Here is a 13,196-nt window from a genome sequence, read left to right on the forward strand (position 1 = left end):
GTTTCTACCTCGGCTGTAATAAGTGATCAGCCAATTTCATCAATAAACCATTTTATTGAGAAACATTGCCAAATAGAAATTCGAAAAGCCCAAGCAAAGGTCAGCCCCGAGCCGGGGTCGGTGCTGGGGACCCTCAGATCCCGCCTCTGTCGTGCCGGATCTCCCCCGTTCACAAAGTTCCCTTTGCAGCCCGGTTTATATACAGGTTTCGGCCAGAGAGAAGGTTGCTCATCCTTTTGTCCACTCAGTCATTGTTCCATATTTCTGCCAGTTTTCTGGGCAGGGCTGGACATCTGATTGCTTATGGGAACTCTGCATTGGGATGCAACCAGGCCGATGCAGATAAGATTTCCATCAGGTGTTGATCACTGGGTCGTTGGCAATCCCATCTTCGGAGAGGACCCATCTCCTGGTGGAGACACCCTTCTTTCTATTGCAAATGCACTGCTTCCCCTGTTCCCGGCAAAGGCTGCAAATTCCCAATCGACTTTATTTCTTGAATTCAAAATGATTTTATACCATACTTCTATAAACACGAATTAATTCTCCAAAAATCATCACACGGGCCATGACCAACACTGGCCTTGGCTTAGCTAAAGCTCCCAAACTGGAACGGCTGTCAGGTGCTTCTTTTCATCAAAGCCACAACTGTTAATGACTGACCACCTACGCAAATCTCACCTGACCTTGGTCTCTGCACCAGGAAATGTGCTGATGGCCACCTGCAGCTCCAGCCTCTGCCCTACACAGGGCACGAGGGCACTGCCTGCTCTGTAGGCTGCCCCTGCTGCTAACTCTGGTAGCTGCAGCAGTCATGTGGGGTTTGCACAGGGCTTCTCCCCATAGCTGGCACCCTTTCAGAGTAGGACTGAAGCAGGCTGGCAGGGTGCGAGACAGCAGTTTGCACAGATAATTCAACCTGCACCAAGGTTGTGGCTGAATACATGCCCTCAGGTCTACAGAGAGCAATATACAGCCTTTCTTTTAAAAAATATGTTCTATTGGAAAGCGTTTAGTGTAGTACAAAGCCAGTAACTGGGTGTGTCTGTTGAAACTCTGAGTCATTTCTCAAGTCCACTCCAAAGCCAATTTGAGTCCTAACGGGCAAAGGAGCAGTTAAGCAATTATTGCACGCTGCAGTCCACACTGCAGATAAAAGACTAGGGCTCAGGTTATCACAGCTCAGAGAAGTGTCCATCCCCATTTTTATGTTAATCACCAAGGTTAAGGGTTTAATTCACACCCTAGTCAATTTTGTTGCAATAGGATGTAAAAAAATTGGATACAGATTTGTTTCAGTCAAGCCAAGTTATAATTATTGGTCAAAAGTCACAACGCCAGACACATTTATTGTCAGTTATCTCAGTAATCTTTAACCTTCCATGGCAAAAGATCTCCAAAGAGAAATAGAAAACAAACAAAGGTTGGGCATTAAAGCATAATGACTCAACTGAACCTGCACTAGCCTATTTTTCTTCTTTTGTTTTAAATCTCCTTCCAAGATCATAAAGCCACCTTGACATCTGTATCAGGACACAAGAGTTGTTAACTTCATAGTGATCTTGTCCGTGGAGCATCTGTGGAAGTGTTAGGTTTTCTGAAATTCATGGGTTTTGGCCAATCAAACCCAAATCATCCTCTACCACTGTGTGATAACTTCACACATTGCTTAAAAGTCTGTGTTGAACTGAAGATGTTCATTAAGTCTGTGCAGAAATTCCAGCCTGTTTGTTAGGTACTGAAAGGGTAGATACTTCAGATACCATGCAAAAAGCACTGAAAAAGTGCATATCACTGTACTGAATCATATGCCACTTGATATTATGTGCACCAGAGCACATAAGGTATGTCCAGAGAGAGATCACTCACCTATTCTTTAAATATGCAAGCGGAATCATGAAATGTCATTGGCACAAACTGAATTAGACAGCACTCTGCCAGCAAGGCAGATGAGCTTGAGTTTAAGGCTCTAAGGAGACCTGAGTTCAACCCTCAGCACTGATTTTCTGTTTGACCACAGGTCAATTAATTGCTCAGATAATCTTTGTAAAGTGATGTGAGACCTTTGAGTGAGGGATCATGTAAGAGCCAGGTGATACACACTTTCATTAATCTCTGGCGTGGCTAAACAATAGACTGAAGAAAAAAAAGACTTTTGTGAAAACCTAATTTCATTTCACAAAGATTCATTTCAATTTGGTCTGCAAAGTAATTACATAACTGTGTTTTGGTTTGACTTTTGGGATTCAAAAAAATCCAGTGTTGGCCCTAATACTGGCAATCAGTAGGATTACTGAGACACCTCCAGAGAAGCTCAAACTCTTTGATGAACCACATCTTTGGCTCACAAATTTGCAAGAAGGGAGAGAATGTGTGTTTGCTGTTGGGATTTTTGTTGTTGTTGTTGTTATTGTTTGGTTGTTTTAGGAGCTTCTGGGGTTTATTTGGGGGGGGGTGGGGAGTGAAAGAATTGTCTACTTTCACCTGGTTTAAAATTGACACCATGACAGAGTATTTTTGGCAGGTTTTTTAGTCCGAACCTATGAGTCCCCCTAGCTCCTGAACAGTGTGGAAATAGTTTTAGAAATTCAGGCAGATTAGAGAGAGAAAGAGAGAAAAGGAGCACACAACGGAAAGAGAGAGAGAAATTTCTAAAAGGCCTAGCAAATCTCAGCAACCTTTTGACAAACGTGGTCTGAGTTCCAAGCTTGCAATGAAACCTGAAGCCAGGCAAGTTTCTTGTGATTTGGGGCTCTGCTATGAACATTCTGCACAGCTCTAGCTAAAAGGATCTGTCCTGCTGTGCTGCACTCTGTGCCCTGTGTGCAGTGCATTTGTCACTGTGCAGAACAGAGGAGGGGAGTACGGATCAAAGGCATCAGAGAAAGATGGGCTCAGCAGCATTCAAGGATCAAGGTGTCCCTTAAAGTTTTTCTGGTTTCTATTTGTTGTTAAATATTTTTATTTGAGGGCATATGAGGGGGGAGATGCAGAGAGAACTCTGCAGCCCTCTAGTTCTGTGTGCTACTGATCATTTCTGCATGTAGCACACTGAGCCTTGTCAATTAATGCCTTAGCACCCACATAGAAGTACATTTGTGATCTTCATAGCAGAACATTAATCTTATTCCTTTCCAGAAACCCTTGCCTGCCAGAGCAGACCAGCTCTAGAAGCCCACTTCTAAACAGTGTTTGTGATGCTGCAAAGGAAAGATTTGGATTAATTTCTGTTGCCCTGCTTATGTGCAGAGATCTTCAGGCAATCAAACATCACCTGCAAATCTTCCTGACAGTACAATTTTGCCTGTAGCTATGAGGTCAAATCATACACAACACGTCTTCCTTCTAGTCTCACTGCTCTTAGAACACTGGTAGGCACATTTTCTGTTTGCATTAAGCCTAATACATAGACTCAGCATTTGGCATTGTTTGTAAGTCTATCATTACCTTTGTTCATATTGACATCAAAAGCTTCCTTCATGTGTGTGTCTAGGAGCTCAGTGAAGCCTCTCTATCAATCAATCAAACAACCAGGCAATCAATCAACCTACAACTATCTGAAGCTAAATACAACAAGAGCATGTCAGGCAGATACCTGGCTTCTAATTAGGTCTAGGTATTATTCTAATTTCTCTGACTTGTTCTGTCCTTCATAGGTCCTGAGGATGTATTTTGTCATTAACATGTCAATAAAGCAATACAAATGAGGCTGGAGGGAAATATCAGCTCCCTGCACCCCAGTGTCAGCCCTGGTCTCTGATGCATTTTTGCTGGGGGCGGGAGGGGGAAATGCACTTTCAGACATAGTTGATCAAAGAAATATCATATACAATAGATTTTCTTTTCTTCACTCCAGTGGCTGGGTGGCCCATTGTGATTGATTGAATTTTATGAATTAAGTGAATAAGTGAACACACAGTGACAAGGAGGCTGTGCTACAAAAGCTAGGATGCCAGATTCCGCATCCCTTAAGCCAATGCCATTTGGGAATAATCCCACTGACAGCAATGGAGTTACACTAGATTTCTTCCGAGACGGCTTGGATCTGGCCTGCCTTGTTTTTTTGATTGCTGTAATTTAGTTTAATTATTTATGCTAACCCTTTGTGCCATACTTTAAATGTGCTATGATATATTTTCTCAAGGTAGAGAAAAATTTGTAATATAGGTCATTACTGCAACATTAACGCTATTAAATCTTTGGAGAGAAGAGATCCCACTGCTGGCAGTGAGAAAATGATGAGGTATGTAGATTAGCACAGAGTGAGAAAAACATTCAACTGTAAAAGCAGGGGAAAACAACAATTCCTCTTCCCATCTCATTATTTGGAAATAGAAAATCATCTTATTTCTATTTTCTGTAATACAATATTTGCAAAACAGAAAAAATATAAGGAAGAAAGTTTAGGGATCCTGAAAATATATGTCTGGAATTAAGAGTATCCATCTACCAACTCTTTCACAACCATGTACTTTCCTTCACCCTTGTAAATTTCTCCACTGCACTCATGACAATGAAAAAAAGAATATGAGAAATAATAGCTTTGATGACTGCAGAGCCGGATAAGCAGAATTATTGTGCTTAGTAAATTATCAATCTCTATTCTTACATGGTTGCATAATTCAGATAACTTAAAGGAAGAGCTGTTCTGTTCATGAGATTTAGGGATTGTTTAATGCATGAATGAGCTGCTGCCATCTTCTGACTTTTTGAGTTCTGCAAATTAAAAAAAATACTGTAATCAGGTGCCCTTTGGGGAAAATATTTGTAGTGTTAGTACTCGGAGGCTCCTAGGGCTTCTTTAATAATTTTTAAATATGATTAAGTGCTTCAGGTAACTTTTACAAACCTATAAAGAAAGATTAAAATTGGAATTTGAATATATTGGTGGATTACCATGAAGAGAAGCAAATGAAAACACTTTGCCTGAAAAATGCTCTTTCTGGTGATGTTAGACCCTAATTAGCTTCTTTACAGCAATAAGGACAACTCTACTAAAGCACTGGGTATTCATTGTCTGTGTGTACATGGGGTGAAAACATGATTTAACAAGCTGAAGGTGATACTGAATTAGGATGCCATTTGACCATGCAAGCTCCAAGGGAAGGCTCATAGGTTACCCTTTCTAAAAAAAAGATGGAGCAATGAAATATCTGGCTGAAAAAAGCCTTGAATTTAAGCAATTCAGTTTCAAATATTTTACAGGATTCTTCAGCTTTACAAGAGGCCAAGATGGAATCTCAGTTTTGAACATCCAAAGCCTTGGGGCATTTGAAATGAGGGCCCATATTCTGCACTTTGAGTCCTTTTGAATATCAGTGCTCTTTCTGCTGTTATTGTTTTGAGGTTTTCCTTGATGCAGTGGTTTGCTCATAGAGGCTGGATATATAATCCTATTCATATTATCAGCCTCAGGGAAATCCAGGGAAATTCTTTAAGTTTATTGTGAGAAATAAAGACATTATGGGCTACTTTAGGAGCACTGTGACTACTGCCTGGCATATTAATTGCATCTGGATTGCCTTCTCCTTCCTTATGGACTCTACTCAGGTAGCATTGCCTGAAGTGAGGCTTGTGCCGAGTCTGAAGACTGGCTATTCACATGTTCAGGAAGGGGATATGTGGATATGTCTGGGGAGAAAAAAGGGTTTTGAGAGAGAAACTTAAGTCCAAGATAGGTCATTTTTGCCTCCTACCTCACTGTGTGGTTCAGCAGTAGCCATTCTGAATGTTTACAGTACATTTTTGAGATATTTCTGAACTCAGCCCATAGGTCTGGGTATCTGTACACTGGTTTAGTACCTGATAAAGTGAAGGCCCATCGAACAGCCTCTACCATCACACCCCCAACAGTGGAGGCACATTCTGTGAGCAGTCATCCTACTCTGGGGAAGAGCTGTCTGAAGGACACTCCCCTGGAGCTCAGCATGCATCCGAAAGGGAAATGATGTAGATAATTTTATAAACCCAGAAATTCACTGGACGATGCCTGTAGTCCTAAGGAGCAGATTACACCAAGAATCATAGATACAAACATTACTTAGTCAGAAGAGATTTCTTTTAATTCCCTCTGTTGGATATACTGCTGTCCTCTTTAATTGCTTTGGCTCTGAGGGAAAAGAACAAGTTGACGAAGTATGTTCTGATCTGCAAATCAATAAGAAGTCAGAGGATATAACACATCTCTCTCCCTTGGCTGCCTTTCTGCTCCAGCAGCAGCCTAAGTCCCGTAGAGTTGACATGGGCTTTTAGGAGTACTCTCATACCCGTCCTGGTGCATATTCTCAGGTGAGATGGGTGGAAATGGAAGATTACCTTTCCCACATGAATAGATAGGTAGACCAGGAACCAGAGCAGATACAGGACAGCAGGTACTCAAGGCTACTTCTGTCAGGGGAGGGAGAAACCCTAGGTCAGAGAGTTCCTCTGAGAGTGGAGCTTTCCATAGTCACAAGCAGAAGCAGCCCCAAAGCCTCCTGAGATGATCTCCACCCCAGCAGCACCTGTCCCAGCCAGACCAGACCTGACCCAACAAGTCTGTACCCACGGTAGCCTTTGCCCTTCAGTTAAAGAGGAGGAAAGCACCCTTCATCGTGCCTTCAAGCAGGAGGCTGGGAGCCCCTGGAGGCTTGGTGACCCGCTCTCACCCTGGCAGTCTGCACCTTTGTGCCTACACAGTATTTACAGCTCTCCTGTGCCAGCCCCTGCCAGCTGTGAGAGTGCCAACATGCTTCCTTTCTATTGCCTGTGGAGAGCCACGAGATGAGAAGCCTGTGGTGCTGAACCAGTGCTGGCTTATGAAGTGTATCTGACATCCAAAGGCCAGCTGTGCTCCATTCGTTCCTGAAATCTCGAGCCGGTGAATGAATGAATGAAATGCAAGCGCTGCTTTATGAGCTTCTTTTATGTAGTCACCTCAGGCTGCACAGGTGTGCTAGGAGCTGCTGGGATGGAGATGTGTGGATGTGGTTAAGCCATGCAGAGGCACTTCATCTTGGAAGCACATGATGGGAGAGTAGAGCCTGTTCACAGACACCACTGACCTGGGCCGTGAGGAGGTGTAAGGCTGAGACACTGACCACACCTCGCTGTCAAAAATACTCTCTCCTTAGCCAATTGAAGAGTGGGTAAATATACTTTTAAAATTCACACTCTTTCTATATGTTCCAAAAGAAATTAGTGTCTGAGGCTTACTAAGACACTTACTGTTAAAGTGCTGGCAGTCCTGCCTGAAACACCTGTACCTGGGAGGGATATCAGGTCTATCAGGACATGTATTTATGTCTCAGGGGTGGCTGCAGATTTTCTCTGCAGCTTTGCTGTTTGGAACAAAGCCTTTCAAGTACGTCTAGCATATTTACAAAAATAACCTTTGGTTAGGAAAGGTGTTTCCATGATGTTATAAATCCTAAACCCAAAAATCCTTGAGGAGACTTTTGTGTTATTAGATGATACTGCTAAGGGATGAAAGTGACAGGTTTTTCCATATGCTGATCCTCCCCCATTCCTCCACCCCTCTCGTGCTATTAAACTGAAGATCCAAATTTTTGTCATTCTCCCCAGTAACATGCACAGCTGCTGTCATCTCCACAGCTTGAGAAAGTGTCTTCTTGCTTGATGAGGAAAGATCAAATTTCCCTAAGACCCCCATGAAAATTGTCTCCACTTGCCCAAGAAATGTACCCTTTATGATACATCCTGCACTTACTGTGAAAGAAAAAAATTAGATGGAAAATACGCTTAAAGTTGGTGAGTTTTCCCACCCTCATAACTGTTCCATGCAAAATGTTTGAATCATGCCTGTAGGCATTAATATATTGAGGCTTCCTAAAGAAAGCTGGCAAGACCTTCTGGTGATTTGCAGCCCTTGCTTGTGAACATGCAGATTCTGGGCTGTAAAGAGTAAGGAATAGGTGTACGACCTTGTGTGTTGAGAGCTTTCATGCTTACTGTGCTGATGTCAAAGCAGATGCTGCCAAGGAGAGTGCAGTGACATGTCTAACAATTACAAGGCCCAGCTTTGCTTTCCTTGTTCTCGTCTCCAAGAGTAACTCAGATACGAGGACAAATTCTTTCCCCCACTGAAGAAAACAAATTTAAATAGCTCTCAAGTTCATCTGTTGTGCCTTCTTATCAACTCCCATTCCTGTTCTCCCAGAAGAAAAAAAAATTAAATTTCTGCTTTCTCTGCTACAGATGGAAATGGCTGGTCATTAATCTTTAACCCAAGAGGCAGCTGCTTTCCAAACACAGCAGAGTCACTGCCACATCTATCTGCAACTGCTTGTCCTGAACTTTCGTGTTCAGGCCATTGTGGGTGCTCAGGGTCCTGTCAATGAAGAGTGGAAGTGAGGAGGGTGACACAGCTGCTCCACTGACCCAGCTCCAGACGGACAGAAGTTTTACTGGAGAAAACTCTCTGCCCCTTCGTGTTTGCACATACAGGCAACACAGACAGAGCATATTCTTTAGTGCAGAATTAATTTGGTGACACTTTAGGAATTGCTATGAATAAATGCTAATTCAGAATTGCCAAAGTAGTAAAACTAGAAAATGAGGAGACATTGCACAGCAAGAAATTCTTTAAGTGTTCAGTTGCTTATTCTGTCCCCTGAGAAAGTCCTTTACCAAAAGGGAGGTTAACCTACATGTGATTGAATAACCCTGGGTGATGTGTGGTGTGTGTGTATATATATATATGTGTGTGTGTATTGCTATAAATAAAGACCTCAAAGATGAATATGTGTTCTTTTTTCAGAAGATATTCCACAGCTGATGTCTCTTTCACAGATCCCACCTACACCGTAGTGTCACTCATTTATTTACCTCCATTTGGAATAAATGTACATTTGGAATAAACTCAAATGTAATTTGTATAGAAGGTTGTCCAGCAGAAACAGACTGAATGTTAGTTGTAATTATTTGGGTTTAATGACTACTAACTCAATTCGTGTATTAAATGCTGGGTAAAAGTAGAAAGGAATTCCATACTCTCAAGCACAAAGTACTTGACTAGAACTGGCTTGAACCTACATGGTGCAGCGTTGGTGTTAGAAGAGTGTTGAGTCAAATTTAATTCTTGCCTTTGCAATCCAGAGAAATTCAGGCTTTATCCACTTTTTGCTTTCCATGGAAGAATGCAGAAGTGTATTACGGTTCTGACTAGAATCTCTCGTGAACATTTTGTTCTGGAATAAATTGAACCATCTTTTTAACTCAAGGATTTCTTCCTTTGTAATTCTGGTAAGAAGACAGCAAAAAGCTTCATGGTGCCCTGGCAGCAGAGGACCATCTTGCTCTTGGTAGCTTCTGCTCTGCCTCCCATGCCAGCCTCTTTTCAGCCTTGTTTCAGTCTTAGGACTCAAAACCCAGTGAGCCCAAGACTCAGAGCTGCCAGACGTTCTTTAATCTAAGAAGCTGAAATGATAGTCTGGATTTTTTGGGGAGCAGATTATTGAGAAAATAGCTGAGGCTTGACATGTCTCTTGATGTTTGTCCAGCAAAAAACGAAAGATCATGGAAGACAATAATCTTTTGATACTCTGTGCACTGCTGCAGGGTTTCATACCAGCTCTGGGCATTTAACTAGATTTAAGATACATATTATAAATTGATTTGTAAAATGACATGGGGGTAGATTCTAAACAACTAAAGTGGTAGCCTCGGACCAGCCAACTTATGTGTGGTTCTCTAGCTTTTCCTGTGGTTTCACTGTCCTCTGGGTGGGCAAAGTGATCTACTTACTAATGACCCTGAACAGATTGTGAAAAGAAACAATATGACTAAAATGCTTTAAGCATATGGGAAATAATTAAGACATTAGAAATTGTTCTCTATGTGTTATTGAATGATTCTTCTCCCTCACTTTTCAGTGCACAATGTAGACAGTAGCTGTAAGAGAAAGCTGTTGGTTAAGGGGTTTTTTTGGTTTGTGTTTTTGCTTGCTTGGTTGGTTTTTTTTGTTTGTGTTTGCTTTCAAATTGCAGTCTGAAATGTTTCTTTAATTACATCCAAAGGAAAGAAGTTGCATTACTGATTTCCTTTGAGAGGCTTCTGGTTGATGCAAAGGCGGTAAAAATCTGTGACCTCTTCAGAGGCTAACTTCAGGCTAATTTCTGTCTTGTCTTCTTGTATGGCTGGACACAGACCAAGCTATGAAGTAAATGCCGAAAAAAGTTGTGGAGCTCCAAAAGTTGTGGTGTTCAGGCAAATAGCAACACAAACCACTGGCTAAAATCAGACTTAAATTCAAGCACTACATTAGTGAACTTTCAACTCTTCCTATCTGCCCTGTCTTCTGCCACCTACTTTGTCTCTCCTGGCATCAACACTCCTTTCCTGGCATTCTGCAACTGTCTTTTAAACCACAGTATTCAGAATCTCTCTCCTTATCTTGACCAGTACTGAGGGACAGAGTGAGTCCTTATAAACTGAGTGAGTCTCAGTACTGGAAAATCATCTGAGAAACAACAGGGCTTCTGACAGTATTAAAAGTAGGGAAAAAAAAAGTGTATTTCAGATTAATTTTGCAGTCCCTGTTGTTGCAGGCCAAGCTACTTGGACAGCCCACATAGCCATCTGTGTTTCACAGTGCTTACCTGAACTGAACTGTCATTATTTTATTTCAGGCTTATCATTAGCTTTGAACAGAGCTTTGTCAGGTCTGGGAAGCGAAGGCAGGGACATAGCTGTTGGCCGAGTCTCTCTTCCAACCACCTTCAACTGAAGGGATGAACCTGTCAGGGGCTGATTTGCTTCAAGGTGTCCTGTGGCAGTTATTTGTTAGTCCTGTTATGACTGACCTGCTGACAGTAACTCTGGCTCCTGATTATGGCTGTACAGAAACCGTAAATTAGGGGCTGGAGACTCAGAGGACAACGATTATTTTGCAAAGAGACAGCTCTGCAAGTATGTGTTTGCACATGCACTTGTGATTTTGCTGTGAAGGCTTTCGTTGCCTGTCATTCCTATAGAAGATGAACCCCAGTTGTCAATGAATCTCCCAAAGATCTGAAATTAATCTTTCAGAGACCTGCTCTGGGACCTTCTGTATTAGAAGAGAATTTACAAAGGAATGCATTTCTAGAACTTACACCAGCAGTGGCTTGCAAGGGATCATGGTTTAAAAGCAAAACTATTGTTTAATGGAGCCAAAATTCGTTCATTCTTGCAAAGCCTCAGATCTTTTTCCTGCAGCACATTCATTCTTAAATATCATACTCCATGCGTGCAGCCAAATTTGGTATTTACATGACGAACACTGCAAACCAATGCTCCTTAATATAGTTGCAGCCTTGTGATGGGATTATTTCCCTTGTGAAGAGCAGAATATCAAGTCCATTAAAAGATATGTGGAGTATGGCAGCTACACAGGAATTTATAAGACTAAGGGAGAAAATGATGTCTTGCTATGCTGAGTTGAGGCCTTTTCTAATTTTTGACAGTTACATTTCCAACCTATCTGGTAAAAAATCCTCTTTGGTTAGCACCACTGGAGCAAATTCAACTCTTAGCAATGTGGGTGTAGATTTGGAGTAATTCCATTCTGAATGGCAGAGATACTTTAGATGTGCTCTAGTCCCACTGTTACTTAGATGACATGATGGAAAAAGGCTGAGAGGAATCCAGCTCATGGAATTATGGTTACCATTACCGAAGTTGACCATTGCATGTATTTCTTCCTAGGGGAATTACAATTGGAGAAGAGAAGGATATATCCTACGAGGAGAAAATGCCTTATTTCAGACTTGTTTTGTAAGAAGCAGTCTGAAACAGAGACCTTGCTCAGAAAAGTATAATTCTGTGTCTAGCAGAGGTTTATCCACAAGCCTCACTCTGGCTACTGGGGAACTGGGGCACAGAGACAGAAATTGCTGCAGGGCACTGGGAGGCCACAAGCAGAGGGAGAACCAGACTCTGGTTTGGAGTAGGAGACAGGTGCATGGGCTGTACTGGGAGGAAGCACTGAGCTAAAGGAAGGCATGTACAAAGCAACAGGTTGGGTTTTTACAGAGTAAAAACCTTTGCAGGACAGGGAGTGTATGTGTGTGTGGATCAAAAAGCTACTGTTTCACGCCAGGTTTCAGGCTGCCATTAAGCCAGGTTTCCATTCTTCTTCCATCCCTCTCCCAAAACAGACTACAAGAGGGTGATGCAACTTTACACTGGCCAGGGCTGGATTCTGCAAGCCCATTTATCACATCAGCCGCTGGCTTCCACAGGGAGCCATAGAGGCAGCATGACTGTGTTTTAGGCAGGCGAGGAAAGATGCTTTTCTGGAAGGGAGCCAAGGCCAGCTGCCCCATGACAGGTATCCCCATCTTCCCCATTCCTTCCCTTCCCTCGCTGTCTATCTGCTTATCAGCAGTGATTTTTCCTTCACAGGCAGGGCTGGAGTGGGATGTTGCTGTATGCCCTCTCTGGCTTCTGTTAGCTGCCTCTCATTACTGCCATGTTGTGAAGGTTTTCGTGACTTTTGTCCAAGCCCAGCAGCTGGATTTTGGCAGCCTTCCAGGCACTTCCACTAATGTAACTCAAAGTTACTGCAGGTTTTCTCAGGAGTTTCAGGTTGCTGCCAGACTCTTAGGGATGCTGGCTTTTCCTGGCTCCCCTTCTCCAAGGCTTTAGCTTTAATTCTGGATAGTTTACATCTCTGGAGTCGTTAGCTGGGGGACCTGTGTGCTTCTCCCTGATTATGTATCACTCCAACATTTCATCAGAGCGAGGCACAGCTCTGGTGATGTATGACACGGGAGCATCATCAGTCAGCCGGCGCAATAATGATGCATTAGCGTAATATGCCTTCAGGATGGAGTTGTACTGATGATGTATTTTCAAAAAGATGGAGTCCCAGAGAAAAGAAACAGTCTGGGCTAATTCAGTATGAACATGGGCACTGAGAGCACACAGTGTGCCACTGATTGGGATAAGAAAGATGACTTTACATTACCCACTCTGACCCTGATCCTTCCTTTTTCTCCTTTAATCTTTCTTCTTTGCCCCCTCCTCACTTCTCTCCTCCACCAGCACTTTTCCCCTCTTACTCCTTTGTTCCTTTCTCTACTTTCCTTATATTTTTTTTTTCTGTTTGGGTTTTTTTCACACTGGTGACTCTCATGGCCACTGGCTTTATTCATATATTCCTGTCTCTCACAGTCTGACCTTGTGTCATGCTGTATAACTTAATATTATCCCAC

The sequence above is a fragment of the Sylvia atricapilla genome, chromosome 6 (genome assembly GCF_009819655.1).
Source record: "Sylvia atricapilla isolate bSylAtr1 chromosome 6, bSylAtr1.pri, whole genome shotgun sequence".
Taxonomy (NCBI): domain Eukaryota; kingdom Metazoa; phylum Chordata; class Aves; order Passeriformes; family Sylviidae; genus Sylvia; species Sylvia atricapilla.